The sequence below is a fragment of the Ischnura elegans genome, assembly GCF_921293095.1.
Source record: "Ischnura elegans chromosome 13 unlocalized genomic scaffold, ioIscEleg1.1 SUPER_13_unloc_1, whole genome shotgun sequence".
In the NCBI taxonomy this organism is placed as follows: Eukaryota; Metazoa; Arthropoda; class Insecta; order Odonata; family Coenagrionidae; genus Ischnura; species Ischnura elegans.
Window position 1 is genome coordinate 17,256,237 of NW_025791657.1, and position 13,489 is coordinate 17,269,725.

Consider the following 13,489-nt stretch of genomic DNA (forward strand, 5'->3'; position numbering starts at 1 on the left):
TTCAATGTAGTAGTTTCAAGTTGGCCGTATTCACCACAGTTGCACTTGTGTCAGGAATGCCACAACGGCCACATTATAATTCAATTCGTTGCTCATTTTGCGCTGAAATTCCGTTTCTGACTAAAAAAATATCAAAATTATTCACCGTCTCTTATTTATGTTATCGGAAAAATGAAAAGTATTTTAGAAACTGGTTCTCCATTTCGGGCACTGAGCCTGATATATTAGTGTGCCTAGCGGTAGAATCCAAAACTAATTAATCTCAAATCTAATTCAAACCTTGCTTGTCCCTTCTCCTGTTTTCAATTAATGGGAAATTTGTGGAAATACTTTCCGAGCATGGTACTAATATATCAGGTAGGTCGTTGCGCATCTCGTCACATATCGATACTCGTGAGTTTCGATTGTGTGACGTAGTGTGGAGAGCAAAGTGGCCGTGATGAGAGCGTTTGAGAGTGACACACTGTGTTGTAGATTTTTAGTTGTGAAAACAGCGATTCTTGAATCGAAATGTCTTTATGTTCTGTGTTATGATGCAACAACAGCCGCAGAAATGGAAAATTCAAGTTTTTTCGTTTTCCTAGAGATAACAACATGAGGATGAAGTGGCTAAATGCATGCCGGCGAAAGGACAGCTTTAATTTAAATACGGTTAAGTAAGAGCGGAGAGTCCTTGTTTTTAATGCATTTTTTTAGTTTTGAGTATTTGGTTGATATCCTCGATTGTTACCGCTGAAACGGACGTTTATGAGGTCGAAAATTGTTTTTGAAAAGCACGGGCATTAATGGAAAAGTGTCCTTCTTAGCCGACAATTGCCAATTACTATTCACGCGATAATAGGTGGTATGTGTTTTTAGTTGTTCTCTCTTTTAAGACCCGTTTATTAAGTATTATATCTTTGAATTAGTTTTTAAATGCAATTTGAAGTGAGGCATTGTGGATAGACGTTAACAGTTGGAAATTTGGGCAAAAATGAAAATATACAATGTATTTAAGCCCTTCAAAGTTTTGCATGTGTAAACTTCAGATCCTGAAAACTTTTGCCCAGAAATTATCATGTTTTACTAAAGCAACATTTAGTAATGAAGTTCTTTCGTTAATATCACGGGAGTTATTTGTATTCCAAAATAGATGTAACGTAGACCTCTCATTTTGCAATACGATGATAGGAAGCCTTACATGGTGAACTACCCCGGTAAATAATGAATATCTTAACTTCTGATGACTGCGATAGAAAGCATTTCTTTTGAACTTCCTTCGTTACTTTTTAAAGTAATGTATATTCATATTGTTTTATTTAAAAAAATTACCTTTTCAGCTCTGCTCGATTCATTTTGACGAGACTTCATTCTTCATAAGCCTTCAGCAAACTCTGCTAGGCTATTCGCCAAAGAATAGTAGAAAGCTGAGGGATGATGCTACACCGACCCTTTTGTTACCTTTCTCATCTAAGGAAAAAGGAATGTCTACATCAACAAGGGAAAGGCATACCAACAGGGCCAAAAGAAAGCTGGTGGATTCTTTGTTCTTTGCAGACATCCCACAGGGGCATTTAATGTTTTTCCACATGTACTGTTTATTTTTTGGGGTTCTGATTCATTTCTATCCGAGCAATCTAAATATTATCCTTATTTAGCATTTCCGCATTTAAGGTTATAAAGATTTTTCCTGCTCAAGATTTTTTTGCCTGATTTAATGTTTAGTTCACTGTGGTTGATTCAAATGATTGTCGAAATCTATGAATTGCTACTCAACAAGAAGGATTCTACTGTATTTGTAAATGGTTTTCATTTGACTAATCTTGTAAATTTTGTTTTAAATATTTGTGCGCAGTGAATAAAATATCAAAACTGTCGATCCTGTATTATTGTATTTTTGAACTCCTGAGTGGCGTAATTAGGAATATACTTATGGAATATGCTATGAATATGCTCAATAGGAATGAGGGAGCTTTAGGGGGGGGGCTACCCCCCCAGGAAACGGTGATTTCAGGAAACTTTTTGAAAAATTACATGCCTGAAAATGCATTTTACATCATTTTGGCACTCAAAATTTAACTTTTAGCAGATGCAGTCATAATATATCAAATCCAGACAAGATTTTCAAATAATTTTTTAATTTCTCTGAGGCTTTGGGGGGGGGATACATCCCCTCATCCCCCCCCCCATAGTTACGCCACTGCCTGAGTGTAACCTACATTATTACCTCTTTTTATTATAGCAGGTGTAAGGTCTCTAAATAGGCTGACTTTCCCAAGTGACTTATAGAAATTTAAAACATCATTTCCTCCCCATATATCATGATAATGAGATATTTCAGATGAGCAGAGTACAGGATTGTGAATATTAAGGTAAGTGCCCCAAACAGTGAATGAATATAGCAAATACTTGGGTGGGTTTGGTAAGGAAGATGCTGCTTCGACCATAGGTGGATTCAGGGAGGTATGGGGGCACGTCCCCCTGCAGATGCTTAAAAGCCATGGTTGCTCAAGTTTTAGGGAAGATTTAAGCATGTAACAGGTGAATGAAATCAACATTTACGGAAACTGCAACAGCTCCTTATTGGTTTTTCAAATTATTTGCTTGAAAAAATATTATTTTCCTCAAAGACATTTGCGATTTTTGCTTTTATGGGGGGGGGGGGGGCTTCGCTGGGTACGCCCATGTCTCGAAATAGGAAGCTTCTCTGAGGTGATTCCGTACGAGTTGGTATATCTTTTGATCTTTCCAGCTTCATTTCACCCAAAACGCCATAGGGTTTATAGTATTTATGCGAAACGTCATGACTTAAGGTCGTATTGAACGGGGGGCGTAATTGCGCAGGTTGGAACTGTAAATTCTCATTATAGCATGCAATTGCTTGAATGCACTAAGCATTCTCGCATTAGTTCTAAAGGCCTGGTTACACGATACATTAACACGTACGGGTTAATGTCTAAATGTATGAACGCGTGAATGAACACGAAAATGTACCGTGTAACCACCCAACTTGTGCGAATGTATGAACGGAAAATAGAACCTGTTCTAATTTGGTTCATGCATTCGTACATGTTCCGTTCCGGCCCACCAAAATCATTCACGCAAACGTACATTAACTTGTACGTGTTAATGTACCGTGTAACCAGGCCTTAAAAATTCACCGCTTTAAACAACACAATTTTGACTGCGACTTCGTACACACGTCAGATAATGCGATTATTTGCCCCGTGTAAATGGCTTTTCAAGATTCTCTCAGGTTAACTTTGCTCGCGAGAGAGAAAGGTTTGCCAAGCAAATGTCGAATGCGGAGCGAAAGTAGTCTTCGTAATCTTGAGTTACTTTCAAATGCTCCGCCACTCACTGCTCTCCACGTGACGTCATGCGCAGAACGGTCTCATTCTCGTCCTCGGGAACGACCTACCTGATATATTAAGCCGATGTCCCACGGTCAAATTTGCGTCAAAATATTTTGATCAAAATTTTTGTCCAAAAATTTTGATGCAAATATTTTGATACAACTGGACTGGGGGTGTCCCACGATGCATCTCATTTTGATCAAAAACAAACGAAAGACGATATTTATGTGAACAACTAGGAAACTTGTGGAGGTGGAGGATTCTTTCTTTTTAAGCAGGCGAAATTGTTTGAACAGGCCTCTTGAACATTAAAGATGCGAAAAAAAGGAAACAGAAGGAATGCTGAACTTGGCCTTGGCTGGAAAAGGGGTATGAAAGCGTTGGAATAAGCATGCTAAACATGTTGGAGAAGGAGTTGGTCGCCGATGTTCCCGTTTATTATCGATAATAATTGACGACAAGTCAATATATTTTCACGTCCCTTATCAGGAAGGTTGAGGGCAGAATAAAACGCCAGGATACAAACGTGAGGCAGTTTATTCCCGCGAGGAAAATGTTATTAATAAATGATGGACATTGTGGTTGAGGAGATGTTATGAATAGTGCTGTAAGCGTGCATTTAAATCACATTTTTCTCTCCTAATCTAGCAGTTTCTAAAATAAGGTCCTTATCCTATAATCATAGTAATAGAAACGGGCAGCTGTAGTGTTTCACAGGTACAATCGTCAGTTCATATTAGTCATTTCTCCAGCTGCTCGCTCGCATTGTATGCCTTCCATAAAGCGTAAAATTCGGCCTCGATACCTTAAGTAAATCTTTTATTATTTCCAAAACATCCCTCCTGATATTGCGATTCTAAAGATCGCTTCCTTTCTATTTAAGATCAACTGATTATTACGGATTTCCTAGTTGAGAGCTTCCATCGCCTATCACTAAGACAAATTTTTGCTCATATTTACCTTTAGGGCCACACCAGGCGATGAAATAGACGATCACGAACATATATATATATATTTGAAATAATGTTTTGTGAATTCACTTCGTGGTATCGTGATATTATAAATTTAAAACTAAACCTTTTAGTATTCCATACAATACTAATGAAAAAACTCAACCGGTTTCGATCTTTTCAGGTCCTTATCTAGAGGTTTACGATTAAGATAACGACCTGAAAAGGTGGAAACCGGTTGGGTTTTTAATGCATACTGTGTGGAATACAACAAAGTTTATTTTTGTGTCCATAATATACATAATTATTAATTAAAATACTCATGCAGACGATAAATAAGTTTAACGTATTTGGCCTGTGTGTCAGCGCTTGGCGATGCTTTTTTGTCAAAGGCCCTGTGATTGGTTGGTTTCATCCAATTGGATGAAAATTTAGAACCTGTCCTATCCATTTGTACAAATCGGTGATTTGTACAAACGGTACAAACGATAGGACCAAAAGCCAGTTGGACAAAATTTTGACCGTGGGACAGGGTGCGCGTCAGTTGCATCAAATTTTGATCAAAATATTTTGACGCAAATTTGACCGTGGGACATCGGCTTTAGTATCATGCTTTCCGAGGTTGCTGCGCTCCTTGAGAAAACTGTAAATTGTCAAATGTGTTCGAATTTTACTGTGAGCGTTCCACATTCATTTCGTTTTCATTAATCATCGACGTTTGTGTACTTTCGTTTTTGAGGTTTTAGGTCTATGTCGTTGCTGTGTTATTGATTTTGTTGACGATTGAACGAGTTGCTGAAATTAAAATATGAGTCGTACCTCCAAGTCTACCTCGGATTACTCGGAAAGGAATTCTGAGGTTCTCCTGTGCAGACGTTGTATGAGGAATAATGAAAATTCCCCTATGAAAAAATTGTATAAAACTGTTTCAAATTTTTATGCATTCTAATACATTGCCTTGGCAATGTATAAAAATTTGAAACAGTTTTATACAATATTTTCATAGGGGTTATTACAATATATGTATTCTTTTCGAATGTAGCAAGCGACACAACTGTTAGGGATGCCCTACATGATTTACTCGGTTTACAAGTTTGTGGCAAGTTAAATGTTATCGAATATCTTTATCATTGTTCCAAGTTTATAACGTGATTTAAACATATTTTGCGAGGTAAGTACGAATTTTATTGACGTCTTCCGTGTAGAATGCTATCTCAGGTTGCTGTGGGAGATGGTCTACCCTTCACAATGTGTCCGATATGTTTTAGAAAGCTCATGGAGTTCAGTGACTTCAAAAAGATTTGTTTTCAATCGGACGCTGAACTGAGAAGAAGTTCGTGGAGGAATAACTTCAGGGTGAGTACTCCCTCTGCCTCTGCTAATTGCTGGAAAAATAAAACTAGAACTAATGAAAGAAACGATGAGGCATAAGAAGTCACAGTCAGATGGCATTGACGCAATTAGTAAATGACCTCAACAGCGTAAATACGCCCGATGCTCTGTGATTTTTCTTTTTATTCACTGCACCATTCACATCGCATGAGCCATGTTGGCTTTCTTTATGCCAGTGGCGTAGCCAGCGGGGATAGGGGGGGAGCCGTTGGCTCATGTCCTCTCCTGAAATATATAATCTTAATTATTTTACTTCATAAATGGAAACAAAACATTGAAAATCATGAATATACTAAATATTTCTTAAACAATTGAGGTTTTCTCGATTAATAAAAGTGTTAAATTTAGCTTTAAACCCATTACTTAGTACTCTGTTTTTTGAAAAATTTCCCCTGCTTTTGGACCCCCCCTACCCGAACGAAATTCCTGGCCACGCCACTGCTTTCTGTAGCTTGATTTTCCACCAATCTATGAAGAACATTGAATAAAAAATTTATGAAATATTCTTCATGCAAAATAATGAAATCCACCATCAATTTCAACTAATCCCATTTTCATTTATATGCAACTACAAAGGAAGCCACGCCAATATAGACTCATACTTCAATTCTTAGGCGTACCCAGCAAGGGGCAGGGGGGCAGCTGCCCTTCCCCCTAGAAGCAAAAGTCGCAGATGTCTTCTGTACTGAATTGAAACGAAAGTATTTAACAAATTTTCCTTTAACCCACAAAATACAATATTTATTAGTATTTATAAGATAAGTAACTAAAATAAAACTATTTTTTAAATAACCTCATAAACTAATAAAACGCTGTTATAATTTTCTTAGAATGTTTGTGCCATTCTCCTTTTCCATGCTAAAATGTCACAACTTGGCTTCCCCCCCCCCCCCAAAGTTATGGTCCTGGGTACACCCTTGGATGTAGAATAAGTCATATAGGGGCTGTGATGGTAATTTTTGTGAAAAAATTATATAGGTTACTTTGTTGATTACATGAAATTTAAATTTTATGAAGCCTGGAAAACGGCCCTGCTCAATTAAACACAAGGAAAAGACTCCGATTTAAAGTCAAACGTTAATGATTTTTATAAAAAAACTTAGGTTAACTAGATACAATAGATTTGATCAAGAAACATAAATAATTTAAATATACAGTGTTCGTGAAATGCACAGGTTCTGGTCCTTGCAACTGGCTATGTCTTGGATTTATAAACGGAAGATTAAAAAATGCATCCCTAATTGTGGAGATAACCGCAGATTTGGAAGGAACTAGACGAAAGTTGGCACCAAGACTCCTTTTTTTATTGAGGAAATTTTTACGTATGCTTCAATTCGAAAACGTTTCGCTTTATACCAAGATTAAATTTTAGTACATCTGAAAAATTAATAAGGGATTTTTTAAAGTGAAGGAAGATGACCTGGATATGAACATCAACATATGACGAATCAATGTATGTCCAATCCGTAACGACCGCCGCGCGGCTTTTCATATCGATCAGTCGATGTCCTGGCGCACTTGCATTTCGACTCGATTTTGAGTCGACTCGAGCGATAGCTCGATTAGTTCATGAGCATGAGCACATGTGAGAAGCTGTGTTTATCCAAGGGAATAACATACTGTATTTTTTGTACGGTAAAGATTGGTCTCATTATTAGACATTACTTGTGGATTTCGTTTTGGTAAAGGACTTCCGACAAGTTGAGGTTAGTAGTTTTTGTTGGTAAAAATGTTATGAGTCAACTTAATTCTGTTAATGCGTTGTTGCTGTTATTAAACAAATAACTTAAGATGTACTGCGTGTTCGCATAATAGATCTTGAGCTGGTACTGAAACCGTCGTTCATTGTTGTGATTTGGAGATATTATTAGATAGTCTTATATCTCATATCCTTGTCACTGAATTCGTATTCGTGTATCTTATCCATATTTATGGCGGAGCTGAATACTGTGCAATTGGCGAGTGTTTTTGTGATGATTGGTTGTCGTAAAATGAATATTTTCATATCAGCACCTCCATCATGCATTTTGTTTCTCGTGTATCAAAATAAATTTCTCGTTTGTGTACCAAGACTATGTTTTTGGGAATGTTATTTACATTTCTGTGATGTGTGGCCCTTTCGTAATGAGATTGTGTTTTCTAAATGTTCGCCAGTATTTACAAAATGTTACCATCCATTTATCTTTTGTGACTTAATATCATGTAAATGGTATAAATCATTGGTATTAATTTCCTTTCATAACGTTTCCAGTATCACATTCTTCTCACAGTCAAGTGTTGCGGAAATATTTTCACTTATACTTTCACTCTCGCGATGTTAGAAACATTACGAAAACATCAAATTGTTGTGAATTTATGGCAAAAAACCGCTATCTTTTGGCAAATAAAATTGAATAAAAACTAAGTAGAAAAATCTTTAAGGAGTTGTTTAGTTATTACTCCTCCGTTTATAGCTTCGAGGTTTGTGAAAAAATGAGTTATATTCTGGGATGTTATATTAAAAAGAGAAGATATATTTTGCCAACCTTGTTTTGAGCGTTGGTATCGGTTTGGTGCGTTTATTTTGTTTGAATCTTGAGGATTTACTGACTGGAATACCGGTTAAGGATAACTTAGTACTGAAGTCGGCTTATCATTGTTGACTGATTCTATGCTTCATACATTGGGATTACTGTAAACTCTTGGCAAGTTATTTGAGTGCCGATGGACGCTCTTATTAATTACCGTTGGCTGTTTACATTCGTCCTTAATACATACTTCTTTCTGTGCTGAGTATCGGGAGATGCTCATGAGAATTACTTTGAAGCTGCCTGATTATTTTTTTGAGCTGATTACTTCGTTTTTGGAGTTCCGAAAGACACTCTCTTTGAATGTCATCATGAAGACCCTATTTTCATTCGGTCACAATGCTTCTTTTAGAGCTGATTATTGAGTGTTAATAATAACTACTGCCCTGACTCTGCATTATCATTTAGTGCTAGTGAACCTGCATTTTGAGTGCTGATCGACTCTTACTATTTTCCATCGTGAAGTACCTAATTTTAACTATTCATAATGCATCCTTAATTGTGGGTTTTGGGTAATCCTCAGGACAAATGATTCCATACTGCCTGATTCTTTTGTGCTTGTGAATTTACGTAAATGTTTGCCTGTGAAATTTCTTTTATGAGAGGAGATAGATGTTTGCTGTACTTGCCATCTTGAAGTGGCTATCTCCATTTGCTCATTATGCTTCTTTTACGTCTGATTTTTGGGGGATTCTCATTAAAGCTCACTGTTTGTTTTGTGCTTGTGAAGATGCTTTTCGAGTACTGAGGGTTGATCTATTCAATCACTATCACATACTACCTGCTTAGATTTGTGCGTGTTGCTTCTTTACCCTGAGTATTAAGGAATGCTCATGACATTTTCTATGTAGCTGTCTCAAACTGTTTGGGCTTGTGAATTTCCTTTTGGAGTGGTGATAGACATCTCTTATTAATGTCATTCATGATGTGCTATTGCCATATTATGTTCATAATACGTCTCCGAGTGCTGATTATGAGGGGTTGCTCATGGTATTTGCTTTGAAGTTGTCCGATCAGTTTGTGCTTGTGAATTTGCATTTCCAAGTGCCAATAGAGGCTCTTTTTAATTGTCATCATGGAGTGCACTTTTGGATTTGTTTATAATGCTTCTTTTGGTGCAGATTTTTGGGGGATGCTCATGAAATTGGCTTTTAATCTGCATGGTCATTTTTTGTCATTGAACTTGCCTTTTCAGTGCAGATATACACTTTTTAAATGCCGTCATGATGTGCCTATTTTCCTTTGTTGATAATGATAATTTAAGTGATGATTGTTAGGGGTTAATCATGACGACTGATCTGAATCTTTGTGATACTTTTGTACTAGTGAGAATGCTTTTTCAGTTCTGATAGAAACTCCTTTTATCTTCTATCATGAAGTGCCTGTTTCCATTTCTTCATTACACTTTTTTTAGTGCTGATTTTTTGGAGATTGATAACTCACATGATAATTGATAAATATTGATTGAGATTGATTGACACACACACATGATAACTACTTTGTATGTACATGATAATTTTGTTTTATACTCCAAAGGATGAAGTTCGCCATGAAAAATATTTGACTTAACCGGGATTCGAACCTGGATATCCCGATTTCCAGTCAGGCGTGCTAACCAATTACAAACTTGTCCCTGCAGTACTTTGATTATTTTGTATTAGTGAGCATGCTTCTTGAGTATTGATAGGCACTCTTTTGTAATTCCATCTGGATCGCCTGAATACTAATAAATGAACCGTTTCTACGGGCATTTAAATTTGATAGCTCTTGCACCTTCTCACTGGTAATGGTTCTACATGTTTTCAAAGTGTTTCTTTTATTTTCTTTGACACTGTTTATTTATTTATCATTTATTTTATCACAGGTTTCAGTTCTAACACAGCAATTTTTTAATCATGATCTGTTTTGTTGCTTCTTTTCATTGTTGTGGATAAAAAAGTATTTCTAGGCTTGATTTTAGTAACCATTGATTTTTGTATCCAAATGAGGCTTTCAAGCTGGCTACCCAAGTAACATTTTTGGTTGGCCCTCTGTTGGCAGATGGTGGGACACAGCGGTTGGCCCATGGTATGATTTGGCCACCTCGCCAACCGTATCCCAACCAACAATTCCCCAACGATGGGCCAACAGAGCATTACAGTCGGGCCTTAGTATTCCCAACTAGAGGCCAACCCCTCTCCAACGATACACCGTTGGCCCTTTTAAATTCTGCCATCCGTTTCCCAACAAAAGCTATATTTTACTGGCATTTCTCATTTTTATAGAATGAGAGTTAAATTAATTAACCTTCTCACTTGATATGATACCGGTAGATAGAATCTTTACCTTTAACTCCCTATAAATCAAAATGAAATTAAATACATTAACAATAAATGCTATAGGACAAAGCAAGGTTACAGTGGTTAAAAGTGGAAAACAAAAAATCAATATCAGTTCAGAAGGTACCCAACTTTTATTTTCACAAATTAGGACAATTTTTATTAGGACAAAATTAGGAAAATTTCAACAGCACCTTTCCATATTACAATATGGCACACACAAAAACTGTCCATCTTCTTTGTAGGGCAACAAAACAAACTTAGATAAAATCTGGGTGGACTGCAATTTGCATCCAGGTACTAATTTTTTTACAACAAATATATCAATGGTACCACTTCTAACAATTAAGTAAGAGGTAATTCAAAGAAATCCTCCTTGATTTCAAACATGTCACACTGCAAGATGTACCCCTGAGTTATTTGATTCAATTGCCTTCACAATTCCTATTCTCTGGTCTTCGGTAACGAAATTGTTAAGTTTAGTCCATTTTACTTAATTGGATTAATAAGTGCAAGATTTAGGGATATTAATAGGAATCGCAGAAACACTGATTGAGTATAATAGTTGATGTATTTTCCATAAAATAATAATTGTGCAGTTGTTATTTAGGTTTACTCCTACAAATTCAATCTCATTCTCTTCAGAGATGACTAAATCACTCACGTTGTCCATTGAAACACTGTTTTCATTAAAACTTCCACTTATACTAGATATGCCACAATCTGAAAAAATATACGTATCGATCTATCTAAATTAATGATGAAAAGTTTAAAATTCCACGAAACGATCTGTTTAAGGTAACATGATTTTAGGAATGCCAGTTTTGTAAGACTTACCAAATGAGGTCAATGCCTTATTTTTGTTAGAAGCACTCGACTTATTTTATTTAACTGCTATCACAAAGACAAAGCCCTAACAACCAAACAAGTCTTGGTTGTTAGGTTGCTAGGGAAACATGTGAACCGTATCCTGCAACGTATGCAATCTAGGTATACATCGTGCTTATTCACGGCCCATATCGAACTTCCATCGGTTAAGTTAGACTCGAAGCAGACAGATCTTATAAGTCTACAATTTTTCGTGTGCCCTCCGGGATATATATACTAACAAGTCGCATTAAAGAAGCCTCCGCTTCTTGGAACCATTTATGTCAAATACCATGCTGAAAACACCAGAAAATTAGCAGACCATTACTTAAAAAAGAGTTATACATAATTTCCAAAAATTATCTTATAATGTATTCTTAAAAAATTAACTTAAAATAATTATTCTGCCTGCACATAGTCGGTAGCACTGACTGTCAAAGCAAGCGATTATGCCATCCCTATTTTTTAATGAATAGATGCTACTGATCCGATAACCATTTGATACGATAAATCGATTACAATGGAATTTCGCCCATCTCTACGTTAAAGATCTTGTCGGAATTTTGTTTGCAGCTCTCATGGCGGAAATTGAGGAAATGTATGATGTCCCAACGGTGGCCCAATGATAATCCATTTCGTAGGGCCATCGTTGGGGATTTCCGTTGGGCCAACAGCATAAATCGTTTCGTTGGGCCGACGAACAATATCTGCGTTGGGCCAACAGCGGAATTTGGTAGGCATATCCACCCACAATGAGCCAACCGTGACTACGGTTCCCCAACCGAGGCCCAACGGTCAATGTTACTTGGGTAACCATCATTTATTTGAATGAATGTGGTTATGAGTACCGTGTAAAGCAATATTGCATTCTTCTGCTCAATAATTATTGCACGCAAGATTGAGATATGTATGCAGTGCTGACCTGTGCTATGATGTGCCCCATGTAAAACGGCCTTGGGAAGTATTCTGGTTGGCTCTCCTCCCTTCACATTTCAAATAAGGCTTAAGAAACCCTTTTCACTTCCTTTCTCTATCTTGTTCACTCGACATTTAACCCTATAAAACTGTTTTCAACATCCCTTCCCTGCTCAGTACTCACTCCATTGTAGGATGTTAAAGAAGAGAAATACTTTGTCTTGAAAATATTAGCCGATGGGATATATACGGGAAACCTATCTTTGGAATGATGGAGTTGGAGTTGACTATGTCAATGGAAGCCCCACGTGAGCATGCCAGACCATATATGTCGAACGCCTTACGTTTAAGACGTTAAAAATCAACATGAAAAACACCGTCTCCCATTTTAAAGAAAAAAAACTAAAGAATTCTCTGGTGCGTGATGAAAACATGTCTTTTTTTCCACTGGAAAGTTCATGCAGTTAACTAAATATCCTCTTTTCGTCCTTTCTCTCCCCATATTGCCCAACATTCTTCCATCCGTGAAACTGTTTTCAACATTCTGTCCTCATTCAGTACTTTTTCCATCCATACCTTCCTTCTTGCCTGTATCTCCTGTAGAAGTTACCTCTCCTCACCCACCATCTCCAGCACTTCATTTCTCCTCTTCATCCACTTACCATCTTGATTCTTCTCCACTCTCACAACTTGAACACCTTCAGTCTTCCACTGTCCTTCTTGCTAATTGAACATGTTTCCATATGGAACAATGATGGACTCTAGATTAGACTCTGATAATATGAACTGTTATATTACGACCCTCATAATTTTCCTAATATGTCCTTATTCTGCTGCCTGCATTTATTTGACTGTTGTAAATATCTTTTTATCTTTTTGAAACAGTTCATGGCCATCACTGAGGGAATTATTGGTAATAGTCATAAAATCGGCTGAGAACCAGTGTACATCTTCATGGGAAGACCAAGTGATCACCACTGAACCAGTGAATTCCCGAAAAAGAGACTTCCTTTATGGCATCATGAGAAGCACTTTTTTGTTGGGGGTAAGAGAAATGACATTTATGCAATAGGACTCTTATATTACTCAGGTGTTCATTTCAGAAACAATATAATGAATTAAATTACAATTCAAAATATATAACA

General features: G+C 36.9%; 1 long non-coding RNA gene across 1 annotated transcript; it reads left to right on the plus strand.

The window, feature by feature from the left end:
- The first annotated feature begins 7,272 nt into the window (after positions 1-7,272).
- On the plus strand, positions 7,273-13,331 carry LOC124172214. Its single transcript, XR_006868083.1, has 2 exons — positions 7,273-7,383; positions 13,230-13,331. It is a non-coding gene; the product is annotated as an uncharacterized LOC124172214 (long non-coding RNA).
- Positions 13,332-13,489: the final 158 nt, after the last annotated feature.